Source organism: Mustela nivalis, assembly GCF_964662115.1.
Source record: "Mustela nivalis genome assembly, chromosome: 17".
In the NCBI taxonomy this organism is placed as follows: Eukaryota; Metazoa; Chordata; class Mammalia; order Carnivora; family Mustelidae; genus Mustela; species Mustela nivalis.
This window is the reverse complement of record NC_139036.1, coordinates 45,227,303-45,239,940: the sequence shown is the minus strand read 5'-3', so window position 1 is coordinate 45,239,940 and position 12,638 is coordinate 45,227,303. Positions and strand designations below refer to the sequence as shown.

At 55.0% G+C, this 12,638-nt stretch overlaps 1 long non-coding RNA gene across 1 annotated transcript; it reads left to right on the top strand.

The window, feature by feature from the left end:
- The first annotated feature begins 8,800 nt into the window (after positions 1–8,800).
- LOC309851350 lies at positions 8,801–11,727 on the top strand. Its single transcript, XR_014304731.1, has 3 exons — positions 8,801–8,970; positions 9,319–9,365; positions 9,858–11,727. It is a non-coding gene; the product is annotated as an uncharacterized lncRNA (long non-coding RNA).
- The last annotated feature ends 911 nt before the right edge of the window (positions 11,728–12,638 follow it).

Below are 12,638 nucleotides of genomic sequence, written 5' to 3'. Positions count from 1 at the left end.
CTGGTTCCAATTGGTGACGGAAGTGTCCACACAGCAGGTTCCAGTGTTCCAAGAGACTTCTTCTTACCTGTTTTCTCACCTGAGCTTCCCAAGGCAGGCACCTTTCTTCCCTTTTTTGCATATAAGGAAACTGAGGCACAAAATGGTTAAGAGACTCACTAAAGGTCACACAGCACAGAACCCAGGTCTTTGCCTCCAAACTCTACATTTTTTCTACTCTACACTGCCTTTGGCCTCCCTCTGTCTGCTCTTGCCCATGAACCTGTCCCCAAACAGGCCCTCAGTGAGGGCATCTCTCCCTGGGGACCGTTGCTTGCTGAGACAATCATGAGGTGGATATTTTGCATACCGTATCCCCCCCTTTTAAAGACACTGACCTGCTTCTCTCTCCCGATTTTGTTGAATCATTTGTAAGAACACTGCACACCCCAAGGACACTCAAACACTTTGTTCAACATCTCCTAAGAACAAGAACACTCTCCAAAAAAACCACAAGGCTATTATCATATAGAAGACCCAATATTATCAGCCACACACTCCCTATTCAAACTTCTGCAGTTGTCCCTCAAACTGTCCTTTCTAACGTGTGTGTGTGTGTGTGAGAGAGAGAGAGAGATCCAGAATCCACTTAAGAATTAGGCCTTGCGGGCACCTGGGTGGCTCAGTGGTTAAGCCGCTGCCTTCGGCTCAGGTCATGATCTCAGGGTCCTGGGATCGAGTCCCGCATCGGGCTCTCTGCTCGGCAGGGAGCCTGCTTCCCTCTCTCTCTCTCTCTGCCTGCCTCTCCGTCTAATTGTGATTTCTCTCTGTCAGATAAATAAATAAATAAAATCTTTAAAAAAAAAAAAAAAAAAAAAGAATTAGGCCTTGCGTTTTGTGGTCATGCCTCTCCTGCCCCTCCACTCCTGTGATCTAGAATAGTCCCCCTGCCTTTGTTTTCATCCCATTGGTATTTTAAAGGGTTTAGGCCAACTGTCTCGTAGAATGTCTCTCCATCGAGATGTTTGTGGTTGTTTCCTTAGGACTAGATTCTGGTCCAACATTTTGGCAAGGAATCTCCTTGGGTGATGGGCGTTCTTCTCTGTGCAGGCCATGAGGAGCCGTGGGGATGTTTGCTCATCAACAAGACCGGGGATGCTATGTCTCATCGCCGGGGTCAGGTGGTTTCCACCAGGTCCCTCTGATATGAGGCGCACCTTTTACCCAGGTGATTTGTGATTCCTCTGTGGGGGGATATTTGCAGCCTGGCAATATCTTGTTGCCCAACAAACATTTTACCCAAAACTTCCAGCATCCCTTGATGTCCTTGCCCAAGCTGATTGCAAATGGTGATTTTCTAATTCTGTCATTCCCCGCCTATTTTGTAGTTGGCATCCTTCTATAAGGAAGAGATTCCCCCTTCTTCCTTCCTCCGCTTGGTATTTCTTTTAATCTTCACGATCCACGCTGCAGGGTAAGAATTGTTATCCCTGCCCTTTTTCCTGAAGATTCTATTTATTTATTTGAGGAAGGGATAGAGCACGAACAGGGGAAGAGGCAGAGGGAGAGGGAGAAGCAGACTCCCTGCTGAGCAGGGAACCCCACGTGGGGCTTGATCACAGCACCCTGAGCTGAAGTCAGATGCTTAACCAACTGAGCCACCCAGGTGCCCCAAGAATGGTTACCCGCATTTTACAGGTGAGGGGACTCAGGTCTAGGGAGCTTCCGTCATTGTCTGAGTGAGTGGCAGAACCAGGATTCAAATTCAGGGCCTTCCTCATGTTTGAGCTGTCACCCTCACCCGCTGCCCTCTGGAATCTTCTCAGATTTCTGGGTTTCTTCTCTGATGACTCAGCTCCGAGTGTGGGGCGAGGAGCGGTGCCCTCTCCCAGTGGAGTTCCTAAAGCAGATGGGAGAGGTCTATAGGTCAGCAGGGGTGGGGTGGGGTGGGGGACAGAGATTTCCTCTCTTGGAAATCATGAGATGGCCTTGTTCCGGCCTCGCAGGGCTGCCTCCCACCTTAAAGGCTGTGCGGTGCTGACAACTCTGTCTTTGCCCCCCTGAGACCCCCACCCCTGCGGTCTGTGTTCTGTTCTCTGCTGGGCTTCTGGCTCTGTGGAGCACAACCATGGTGACCCCAAGTCCCAGAGCTCTGGAGAAGGGCCCAAGGTCAATTATTCTGCCCCATTGACTCCTGAAGACATATGGAATGATCCCGCAAGTCCGATCTCTGGTCACGGAGACGTAGTCACTGTCTAGCCAGCAAGCAAGCATTGGCTGCCTAAACCTGGCTCCAGGAGAAAGGCTGTAAAGGCCCAGAGCAGTGACTGGGGTGGGGGACACGCAGGAGTGAGAGCAGCGGGGTGGGGTCCTCTGCCTACCTACTGGCCTTCCCATTCATTCTCCGCCTTTACTTTGCTCCCTCTCTCAAATGGGGTCCCTTCCTGTAGTCCCTTTTGCTCGCTCAGCAAACCCGGTGCCAGGCGTGTGCTGGGGTGGCCCGGGTGACGAGGCTGAGTTGCAGGCTTCAGGGAGGTCATGGGCACGGAGACAGGCAAGGGAAGAGGTCACTGGGTGCTAAGCTGTGTGAGAGATGTTTCATGGCACTGGACGTTCGGCACCCTTCCCAGGTTCTCTCCTTCAGTCCCTCCGGCCACCCTGGGATGTATACAAACACGATGCCCATTGTACAGATAAGGAAACAGAGGTTCAGAGAGGTTCCCTGCCATGCCCAAAGCCCTACAGTACACTCTAGGGCTGGCCATTGAACAACCCCTTGGCGCCTCTTGTCCCAAGAGCAGGGCACGGCTGGTGCAGAAACCAGGGCGCCAGGGAGAAGGCGGCATCGGGAAATTGCAAGGGTTCAGTGTGGTTGGTGGTGTCCCCTCGTCCCCTCCCTGTCGCTCAGGCCTCCTTCTTCCCTCTCCCTCTCTCTACTCTCTGCATACCTGCACAGCTGAGGCTGACTGCCTCTAGGGTGTCTGATCCCTTCTCCGCCTACCCCCCGCCCCCCCACCGGCCCGTCCCTGCTCTAGTCCTCAGGGGCTGTGAGGCCCACATTCCTCCCTGGCTCTCTCCATCCCATTAATGTGTTTACGCTGGAGCAGGCCCAGGGGAGCTGGGCCGGACTCTCCCGCCCCGCCCCCACCGTGCAGAGTGGACTGGTGAGAGGTGGAGGCCGGTCAGAGTCGCAGGAGAACCTGACCCAGAGTCCAAATTCCTGCCCCCGTCTGAACAAGTCCAGGGCGGCCAACGGTAGCCCCCGGGTCCCCGCACCCCTTCCCGCACAGCCCCTCTAGTGGCTGACAGGCCCTAATCTCAGCTGTCTTCATACAGCCAGCCCTCCGAGCCTGGGGTCACCTGACGCCAACACAGTTTAATTCAGAAGCTGATTTCTGCTTGTTGGCAACATGTCATTTCTGAAATTGCTTTCTCTGCCCAGAGGCGGGAGATGTCAGAGCCGTGCAGGTGTTACAGCCGTGCCCCCCCCCACTCCCCACCCCCCCAAGTTCAGGAAGGATTAAGGGGCGTGGGGGGGGCGCACATTAGATCCTCCAGCTCTGCTTCTCATGTTTCCCCAAAGGCCGGGGGCCAGGGATGGGAGATGCTGGGAACAGCCTCAGCTTTCCTCTCCTGCCCAGAGACACAGGCCCAGGATTGGGGAAAGGAAGCTGCTTCTGCCACTGATACTGACAATGTCATCAGGACATTGTTTCGAGCATGTTCTGTGCAGGTGCCAAGCACCTTGCCGACTGCCTCCCATGCATTGTCCTCTTTGAATCGCCAAGACAGCCCTCCAGATTGGTGTTGTCCCTCCCTTACAGCTGAGAGGACTGAGGCTCAGAGAGGTTAGATCACTGACCTGAGGTCACACAGCAAGTATGTGGCAGACCTAGGACTCAGACCCAGTCAGGGCACTGTGCAGCCAGACCAGGATTTGGAGGTCTGGCAAGAGATGGGCCACAGGGGTGGGGAGGGCGTGGGGGCTGACGTCTAGACTTCCTTCATGGCTTGACCTAAATACCTTTAGTGAAATTTGCAGGCTCCCCTAACTCCCCCACTCCTGCAACCCATCAAATTGTTGTCTGCCTGCTCATTTACATTTTCTTAACATGTTGCATATATGTTGACTAGCAAATAGCTCTTAGTATTGACATTCTTGGCTTTATTGGATGAATGAAAAGATGGAAGAACCAATGAATTTGTGAATCTTGCCCTCCCTACTGCTCCCTCCCTAACAGTGTCCTACCCTCGACGCCCTGGCTCGGCACTCGCCATGCTCCCTGTCCTTCTCTCTCCTCCCTTTCCTTCCCCTTGCTCCCTCGGGCCTCACCTTCCCAGTTCCCGGGACCCTTGGCTGCCCCACCATCAGTGACAAGGCCATGCAGAAGCCCAAGCCGGGAGCTTGTCCGAGATTAGAGCTACTTCCTGCAGCCCCAGGCTGGGAAAGAGCTAATCAGCTGGAAAGTAGCCTGCTGGTCTCCGTATAAAGATGGTATGTGGGTCAACCACCCTCCCCAAGGAGGCCCTCATCCCTCCACTCCAACTGCTCCCCCCCAGGTGAGCGTCTCCCGTGCCTCTCCCTCCTGCCATTCAGAGGACCCCTAGCTGTGCATCCTTGACCCCAGGCCTGGGCCAGAGCTAGGACATGGCCAGATTGGCTGGTGCAGAGCGCAGAACTGACAGAAAACTGACCTCATCCACCTCGTGCATTTCTTACATGGGTATCAAACATCCACTTGAGTTAAAAAGCTCTCATAGGGGGCACCTGGGTGGCTCAGTGGGTTAAGCCTCTGCCTTCGGCTCAGGTCATGATCTCAGGGTCCTGGGATCGAGTCCCACATCGGGCTCTCTGCTCAGCGGAGAGCCTGCTTCCTCCTCTCTCTCTCTCTCTCTCTCTCTCTGCCTGCCTCTCTGCCTACTTGTGATCTCTCTCTGTCAAATAAATAAATAAAATCTTCAAAAAAAAAAAAAAAGCTCTCATAGCTAGCACTTCATCTTAGTGTTGACTTAAAGCAGTACCAGTTGGACAGAGTAAGAATAGGGAACACACCAAAGATCCAGAGAACTTCGGACCTAATGGGCTCTTCCCATTTTACAGATGAGGAAACTGAGCCCCAAGGTGAGCAACAGCCTTAATATCCTTGGGATCGGAGTTGGGCAGGCAGCATGGGACCTCCGAAGTGGGGAGACCCTATTTCCTGCTATGTGGCCCTTTCCTTGTGATCATTTTTTGAGGAATACTATTTATGTTCCAATTACAAATTAGGATTTAAAAAAACGAAATCAGGATCCACTTCCCAAAGGGTGCTTAAATGTCTAGAAGAAAGGATAGGGAGTCTTTCAAAGTCAGATAAACAGAATTCTAGGTGAGCCAAGCAGCCATGTTAACTTTCTTCTCTGGGCCTCACTCATTGAAACAAACGAACAGGACAGAAAGCTCTATATAGGTAGCCCTAGATGGATATATGATTGATAGGTAGATAGGGGGATAGGTAGCTAAAGGTAAAGAGAGAGAGAGAGAGATTGCATCACAGTACGCCTGTATGTGCCAGGCGCTGTGCCGGGTCTTGGGGATGAAGCAGTTAACGAGGCAGGCAGGGTCCCAGCTCCTAAAGGACAGAAGACAGATAAACAAGTCATCACTGCTCAGCATGATGAAACTGACAACCTTGCTCGCCCCAGGCCAGGCGACTGAACTCGGTGGCTGGGGAACGGCTGGGGAACGGCGCTGGGAGAGAGCGAGGAGGCTTTTCCCTATCCTGGACTGTGAACCATGGGAATGCATTTCTCACCCCTGAAAATAAACAAAATAAAAAACAGAATAAAAATAAAGTGTGATGAGTGTTGACAAGGGACGAGTGCAGGATGCTTAGGAGATGGCTGGGGGAGGGGGTGGGGGGCTGGGTAAGCAGAGTGCAGACCTGGCCTCTGGAAGGGAGAGAAGTCTCCTTGGAGGAGGAGGAGAAGCCCAGCTTCAGCCCGCAGCACAGGGAGGCCTCAGAGGTGAGGAGCTTGGAGGGAAGGAGAAGGGAGATGCTGGCAGGAAGATTATGGAGTGTGCAGGGTTGCTGGGGGGCTTAGACGGTCATTCTAGAAAGGTTCTTGCATACAGGACATGCTTAACGCACAGCAGTCACTGCTACAATTATCCTCTGATTATCGTCGGCGGGGACGAGGGATGGGGCCTTCATGGGGCTGCAGACCCTACGAGATATTCCGGGTCCTCTGGAGTCTCTTGGTGACGGGCGTTCCTGGGATTTGCTGCCTTTTATCATATGCATGCACCCAGCCCTCAGTGTGGGGAAACAGAAAGAAGGTCCCAGCTGAGGGTGCCTTGTTCTGGGGAGGGGTGCTCAGCTCCTCTAGCCGCGTTTCCCCTCGAACACAGGCCCCAAATAGCCTGGATTTCTGAGGCAGAGGACGGCTGCCTGGGTGCTTTGGTTGCACATCACAGACAAGAACATGCCCAGGTTCAGAAGGGCCGCAGGCCCAGGGCTGCCTGTGGCACAGCGGGGACCCACCAGCATGGCAAGCACAAAGGGTGGCCTAACTCCTTGGCCTCACCCCACCCCATCAGGAACGAGGGACTGTAATAACTCCCCCCATTTTACAGATGAGGACGCCGAGGCATGCAAAGGTTAAATAACCTCCAAGAGATCACCTCCGTGAGTTCACATGGTCAGGCTTTGACTGCCCCCAACCCCAGGCGGCCTCATGGCCTCTTCCGGGCCCTACAGCAGAGCTCCCGTGTCTGATTGTCTGTGCGTGTCTGCTTAGCCCATCCCTGCAACAGGAAGAGAACCATTTCCTCCAACTCAGTAAAGCCCACTAAGCACATCGAAAACCTTATTTGTGTTCTGGACTTAGGACCCATGACCACAGCAACAACGTTTTTGGAAAAATCTGATTTCCAGGGAGGCCGGATGGTCTGGCATTCACTGCATCTGGACGTGGGATGGGGTAGGGGCGCACAGCTCCCTGAGAGGTGCTCCCTTTGGAGTCAGGGTCTCTGGGGGTGTGACAGTCTTAGCCTGACAGGAAGTGACTCTGCTCTGGGGAGGGGGCTCAGCATGCGACCCCGTGGCTGAGGGCCAGTGGGGAAGAGTCCCGACCCCAGGCAAGCTGTGAGCTAGGGAGCCACGAGGAAGCAGTGCTGGGGCCCATGGCCCCTCTCTACTCGTCGGGAGAAAGCAGGAGCTACGTAAGCCCACAGCTTCATCGTGGCCTCGGTGGGGTCCAGCCAGCTGTCAGTGGTCATGGTCTCCAGCCCCTGGGTTGACTAGATGGACCCTCAGATTTCTGACTCTTAAAGCTTAATTCAGACCTCTGACCTCTGTGTTCCAGGCCCCCCTTCTCCCTGGCACGTAGGAGACCCCCGTTGGCCGTGCATATGCGGTAGTTACGAGAACATGTCTTTTCTTCCCTTCCAGACCCTGGGCGGAGGAGGTCCACCCAGCCTTCCGTGTGAGGAATCCGCTCACTCATCCAGGCTCTCAGAACTGCTCTTGGCACACTCAGCTCTAGACCAGCGTTGGCTGCTATGATCATGACCATCACCGCTATTCCTAGAAGACTCTCCCCACCCAGGGTCCTGGGCTACCCCTCTCCTACCACCACTTTGGCCCTGCCTAAGCCTCCATCCCCGAGGCCCTGCCTCATTCCCTGTTGGCGGTTTGTCTCTGTCCCTGGCCCCCCTCCCATTTTGTCCCCTTCCCTCCCTATCAGCCCACCGCTCCCAAGGCCCTCGGCCAGCTAATCCTGCTACCTGTCAGCTCAGATTAGAGCCAATTACGTTCCTTCATCTCAGCTTAAAATTTTTGTGGTTTCCCAGCTCTGCCTAAAGTGCTCCATGAGGGGCAAGGGCTGCCCAGCTGGAGAAAGCTTCGGGAGAAGGAATGTGGGTCTGTGAATTCCCCAGGTGGGTTCCTGTCTCGGAGATGGGGCTGCGGGAGGCAGGGGGTGGGGGCTGGGGGGCCCTCTATGGGAGGGAACAGCCAGGGAACTGGCTGTTTTGGGATTGTGACCTCATGGTCCTGGGGTAGACTCTCAGCCCAGTGTCCTCCAACAGACAGAGTCCACTGGGGCCTGCATCTTGGGCACTCAGTCGAAGAGGAGGCCCAGAGTTACCAGGATTTGGGGGGAATTTGGGAGGCTCCTGGCCAAAACACAGGGCCAAGCCTCTCTCCTCAGCCCTGATCAGCCCTCCTCTGCCCTCCCGTCCAGGGGTCTCACCAGCCACAGGGTTCCACGGGAAGAGACAAGAGTGAGCACAGGGGTCGGGAGGGGGTTGCGTGCAGTGTGGGGAGCTGCACAAGCAAAGGACCACTTCGGCACGTTCTCCCCACAGCCTGGCAGTGAGTCCCCAAGGACTCGGCAGGCTTCATCTTCCTTAATTTGCGTTACAGCCCCCTGAGGTAGGCTCTCCAGTCACACAACTAAGAAGGGGGGACGCAGGTTTGGTTTCCGGTCCGTCTGTCTCCCTTGCGGAGCCTCTAATGAAGGGGGACAGAGAAGGGGGACCCTGTGGTTCTCAGGGGATCTCCCGGGCAAGTCCCAGACCCCGGCAAAGGTCCTGGGTGCAGAACCCTCACAACCCACATCTGGGTCCTCCCCGCTCTGGGACTCGGGTATCACGTTTTAATCACTGCGTCTAACTTTTGCGCAAGACGCTCCCATTTACAAAGCGCCGTCTGTGGCTATTACTCATTTGTTGAACCCCCAGGAGCTCCCTGGGGAGGCTGACGCTTAGCATCTCTTTTTGAAGATGAGGAAACGAAGGCTCAGAGAGGTGAGCCGCTTTCCTGGGTTGCAGGTGGAAAACCGAGAGCCAGAACTCACAGGGAGGTCTGCGGGGCCCGGGGGTGCAGAGCGGCTGCTGCGCGCTCTCACTTCTCCAAGGGGAGAGTCATCGTCTACCCCATCCTCTGCAGTGTTCCGAGCCATGCCGCCCGCTTCCGGAGAGTGGAGAGGTTTCCGGCAGGTACCCAAGTAGGTGGATCTCATCTGGGCTCCTCTAACCTTCCCTTGCCCCAGTCCCCCCTTTTCAGTGCGGAGGATGTCAGTTTGTAGAGAGTGTCCTGGAGAAAATAAAATGCCTCCCATATCACCCAGCCCAACAGCCTACGGGCTGCGATGTCATCATCCATGGCCCAGTGTAGCCTTGTCACCTGGTCCTGGTCCTTTTGCATGCTCTAATCGTGAGGGTCAGAGGATCACTCTCTGCAGGGCCTCGGGAACCCCAGAGCTTTCTTGGCTCCACCCAGAATGGTCTCTCTTCCTAGTGCAAGTTAATGCCAGGCCTCAGAGTTTCAGAGTCCTTCTTTACACTTCTTCCAGGCTGGTCAGGTCACAGCCCTGCTTGGAACCGTGGCTGTCATCCCCAGGTATGCCTCTCAGCCTTTCCCCACCAGCTCCAGGCCCCACACTGGTGTCCCAGGCCCTGTGCAGGTGGGTGTCCCATGCCCCAGCCAGCCAAGCCACGTCTACTCTCCCAGCGTGCGGCCACATTTCCCCACTTCTGTGGCTCTGCTCATACCAGTCCCACTGAGAAGGCCCTCCTCCCTGGTCCACCTTCCTTACTCCGGCCTCACCTTAAAGACTCACCTTAAAGACTCCCACTGCTCCCCAGAGTGAATCACGTCTACCTGGGAGCCTCTACCATCAGACTGTTTTCTCCTTTATGTTCACACTAAGCACCCTGAATGGTGGGCACCCATCCAACCATGTCTGTCTCCCCCAGATCGGACTGTGAGCTCCCTGGTATTAAGGCCTGGCTCTCATCCACCTCCGTTCCTACAAAAATCCTGCCCCTTCTTCCTTCCGTCTTTCCTTCTTCCATCCCTTCCTCCTTCAATGAATTTTTTTTTTTCCATGAGGGTCAAGGGCTGCCCAGCTGGCAGAAGCATCGGGGGGTCTGAATAATGAATACATGAATAAATTATTATTCACCATGGTGAGAGACGAGAACAGCACCAGATTTTGAGTTGAGCTTGGAAGGCTAAAGAAACCAAACCGGAAATGCTCTGGCTTCTAGAGGCTAGGAGAAGAGAAAGAACCAAGGAGGCTAATTCATCCTCCCCAGCAAGGGCAGGTGTAAGCCTATGTGTCCTCAGAAGAGCCAGACAGTGGACCTCCTGCTCCTCCTGTGGACCTCCTCCTAAGACAAAGATGTCTTAGTGGACATCTTTGTCAGGACACACAATGAAGACGAGCATAGCTGGCTGCCTTGACGCCATCGGCCTACAGTCAGTCTGTCTGTGGCAATCAGCGACCCTCTCCGACTCCTGCTTCTGTTTGTTCTAGTAACTCAAGACCACAATGGTCACCTCCATCCGTTCTTCCTGGCCAGTGAATTGGTTCCCAAGATTTGGAGACTGCTTCAAGTGACCGGCATGCTTCCTCTATGCTGCCTGTCCATCAACCACACGGCAAACATTCACTGAACACCTAGTGTCTCTGAAACACCGTTGGGTGGCAGTGGCATACTGAAGTCGCCCGGGGCCTCGAGGACTCGAAGCTAATCCCCCCAGTTCCCTTCGTGTAAAGAGGAGACATTGAGAATGCAGTCCACACCTTCAAGGGACTTACAGCCTCAAGGGATTAACCACCTGGCAATGTGATTGAGTGGGTCCCTTCCCTTCTCTGGGCCTTAGGCTCCTGCTGGGCGGTAACAGGGAGGTATCAGGCTCTCTGACCTTGAGTCCTTACCCGGACTCACCTAATTCCAAAGTAGGTTCTACGCATAAGGTCACTGGGTTATGCGCAGGTAGGACAGGTGCCAGGAAACCTACCAATTGGATAATTAGGCTTGCCCCGACCCCTCGTCCCTCGAGGGAGCATATGGGCTGGTCCTCAGCTCCCCTCCCCACAGCAGCAGGCGGAAGTGTCGGGCGCTGCGGGGGTCCCCTGGTGGAATGTGGCTATGGTGGGCGCTGGGTCCGAGGGCTCGGCTGACAGATCTAAGGCTGCCGCCTGCCACCAGCTCTCCATAGGGCAGCCTGCCGGCCTCCCTCCTGTGGAATGACGAGCCCTGCTCACCCCCCCTACCTGGCGTTTAATCTTTAATGCAGCCCCAGCTGCCCTGGGGCAGGACCCATCAACCCACCCGCTCTGATAAAAGCGATAATTAGCTCTTTTTCAACTTTTCACTTCTCCCCCCCCTCCACTCTGATGTGTGAGCATTGGGAGAATTCCAGCTAATGGGTCTGCCCTCAGCCAATTCCCCGGTCCATGCAGGCCGGAATGCACGGGGTCATTAGCCGGGCCTCCCGGGCAGGGGCCTGTGCTTGGGACGTGCTTGTCTGCCTGCTCTGGGGTGCCCCAGCCACCCAGGAGAGGGCCCGGCCTCGGCAGAGCGGACCTGCCCAGACCTGCTGGATCCCACTGTCCTCAGTGGTGGCCCCTTCCTGCACCTTCACAGAGACCCCTGAGAGGTGGCCCGAGGCTCCCACGGGGCCAGACTGAGAGGACAGGAGGCCACCCGTCCCCAGGCATCGCCCCCTGCTTCCAGGGCAGGGAGCCCAGCTCGGGTTCAGCCACCGGTCAGTGTGGAGGCTGCTGGCTGGGATCCCCCCAGTCCCGCCCCATCAGTGACTTGTAATAACTAACTTGTGTGCTGTGCCTGTCCTGTTCAAAGTGCTTCCAGATAACTTAGCTCAGAGGTGGCTGCAGCCCAGGGCTTAACGGTGCAGGCTCGGGGCTACTCCTCGGAACCGGGGATGGAGGCGGCAGGGGAGGATGGGTGCAATTCTGACCAGCTCGGGCCAATGCTCATAATCTCGTTGGCCACCTAGAACCATGGGGCTCCCGTCATTAACACCGCAGGTTGAGAGGCACCCAATTAGCCAGAGCTACGGGAGTCTAGAGCTACTGCCTTCAAGGATTATAAACAGGGTCCGTGATGCCTAGGATCAGAGGTTACCATTTAGCCAACGCCTCCTTCATCTAAAAGCCCAGGGCTATCTTCACCTAGAAACCCAGGGCCATCCACTCTGGTGCTGTTGACCCCTGCAACCATCTAGACCCACAGGACATAGGCATCTAGTACCCAGAATAGCCCACACAGGACTGCTATCAACCAAACCTCAGGGTCATTGCGAGCCAGCAAGTTGAACCACAAAGTTATCGATGTCTTGGACTTGTAGTGGATTGAGAAACTTTGTGGTAAGGTCACACTGACACTTAGCACAGGGCTTCTCTTGGATAGGCTCTGGGTAGGTTTTCCTTTACTGACTCCGCAGCAATAAGATATCACAGAGTCTCTCGGGTGGCTTCTCCCACCGCATGAACTTCTTCCACTCACTCAGCTGGGTCCTGAATTCTCACCGCAAACTTTTCAGAGGAAAACAGCTAGTGTGTATCATGGGAGTGAGTTCTGCACGCCTAGAATCCATTCCGGAGTGGGGTCTGTTCAACAAGAGGGGGTGTGCGTGCCCTTTGAACAGAGTCTCCTCATTTTCTAGAAAGTTATTTTGAGGAGTAGGATCCAAGGACTTCCTGGAAGAGGCAGCATTAGTTCCTCAGAGACAGAGCAGACCATTATCAGGGGCAGGGACTCTCTAAATCACAGGCTCTCCATCCCACCCACCCCAGAGCTAACATTTCTGCATGTTTTTTAGCCTTGGACATGACTGTGACCTTGCTGAGATACCCGACAG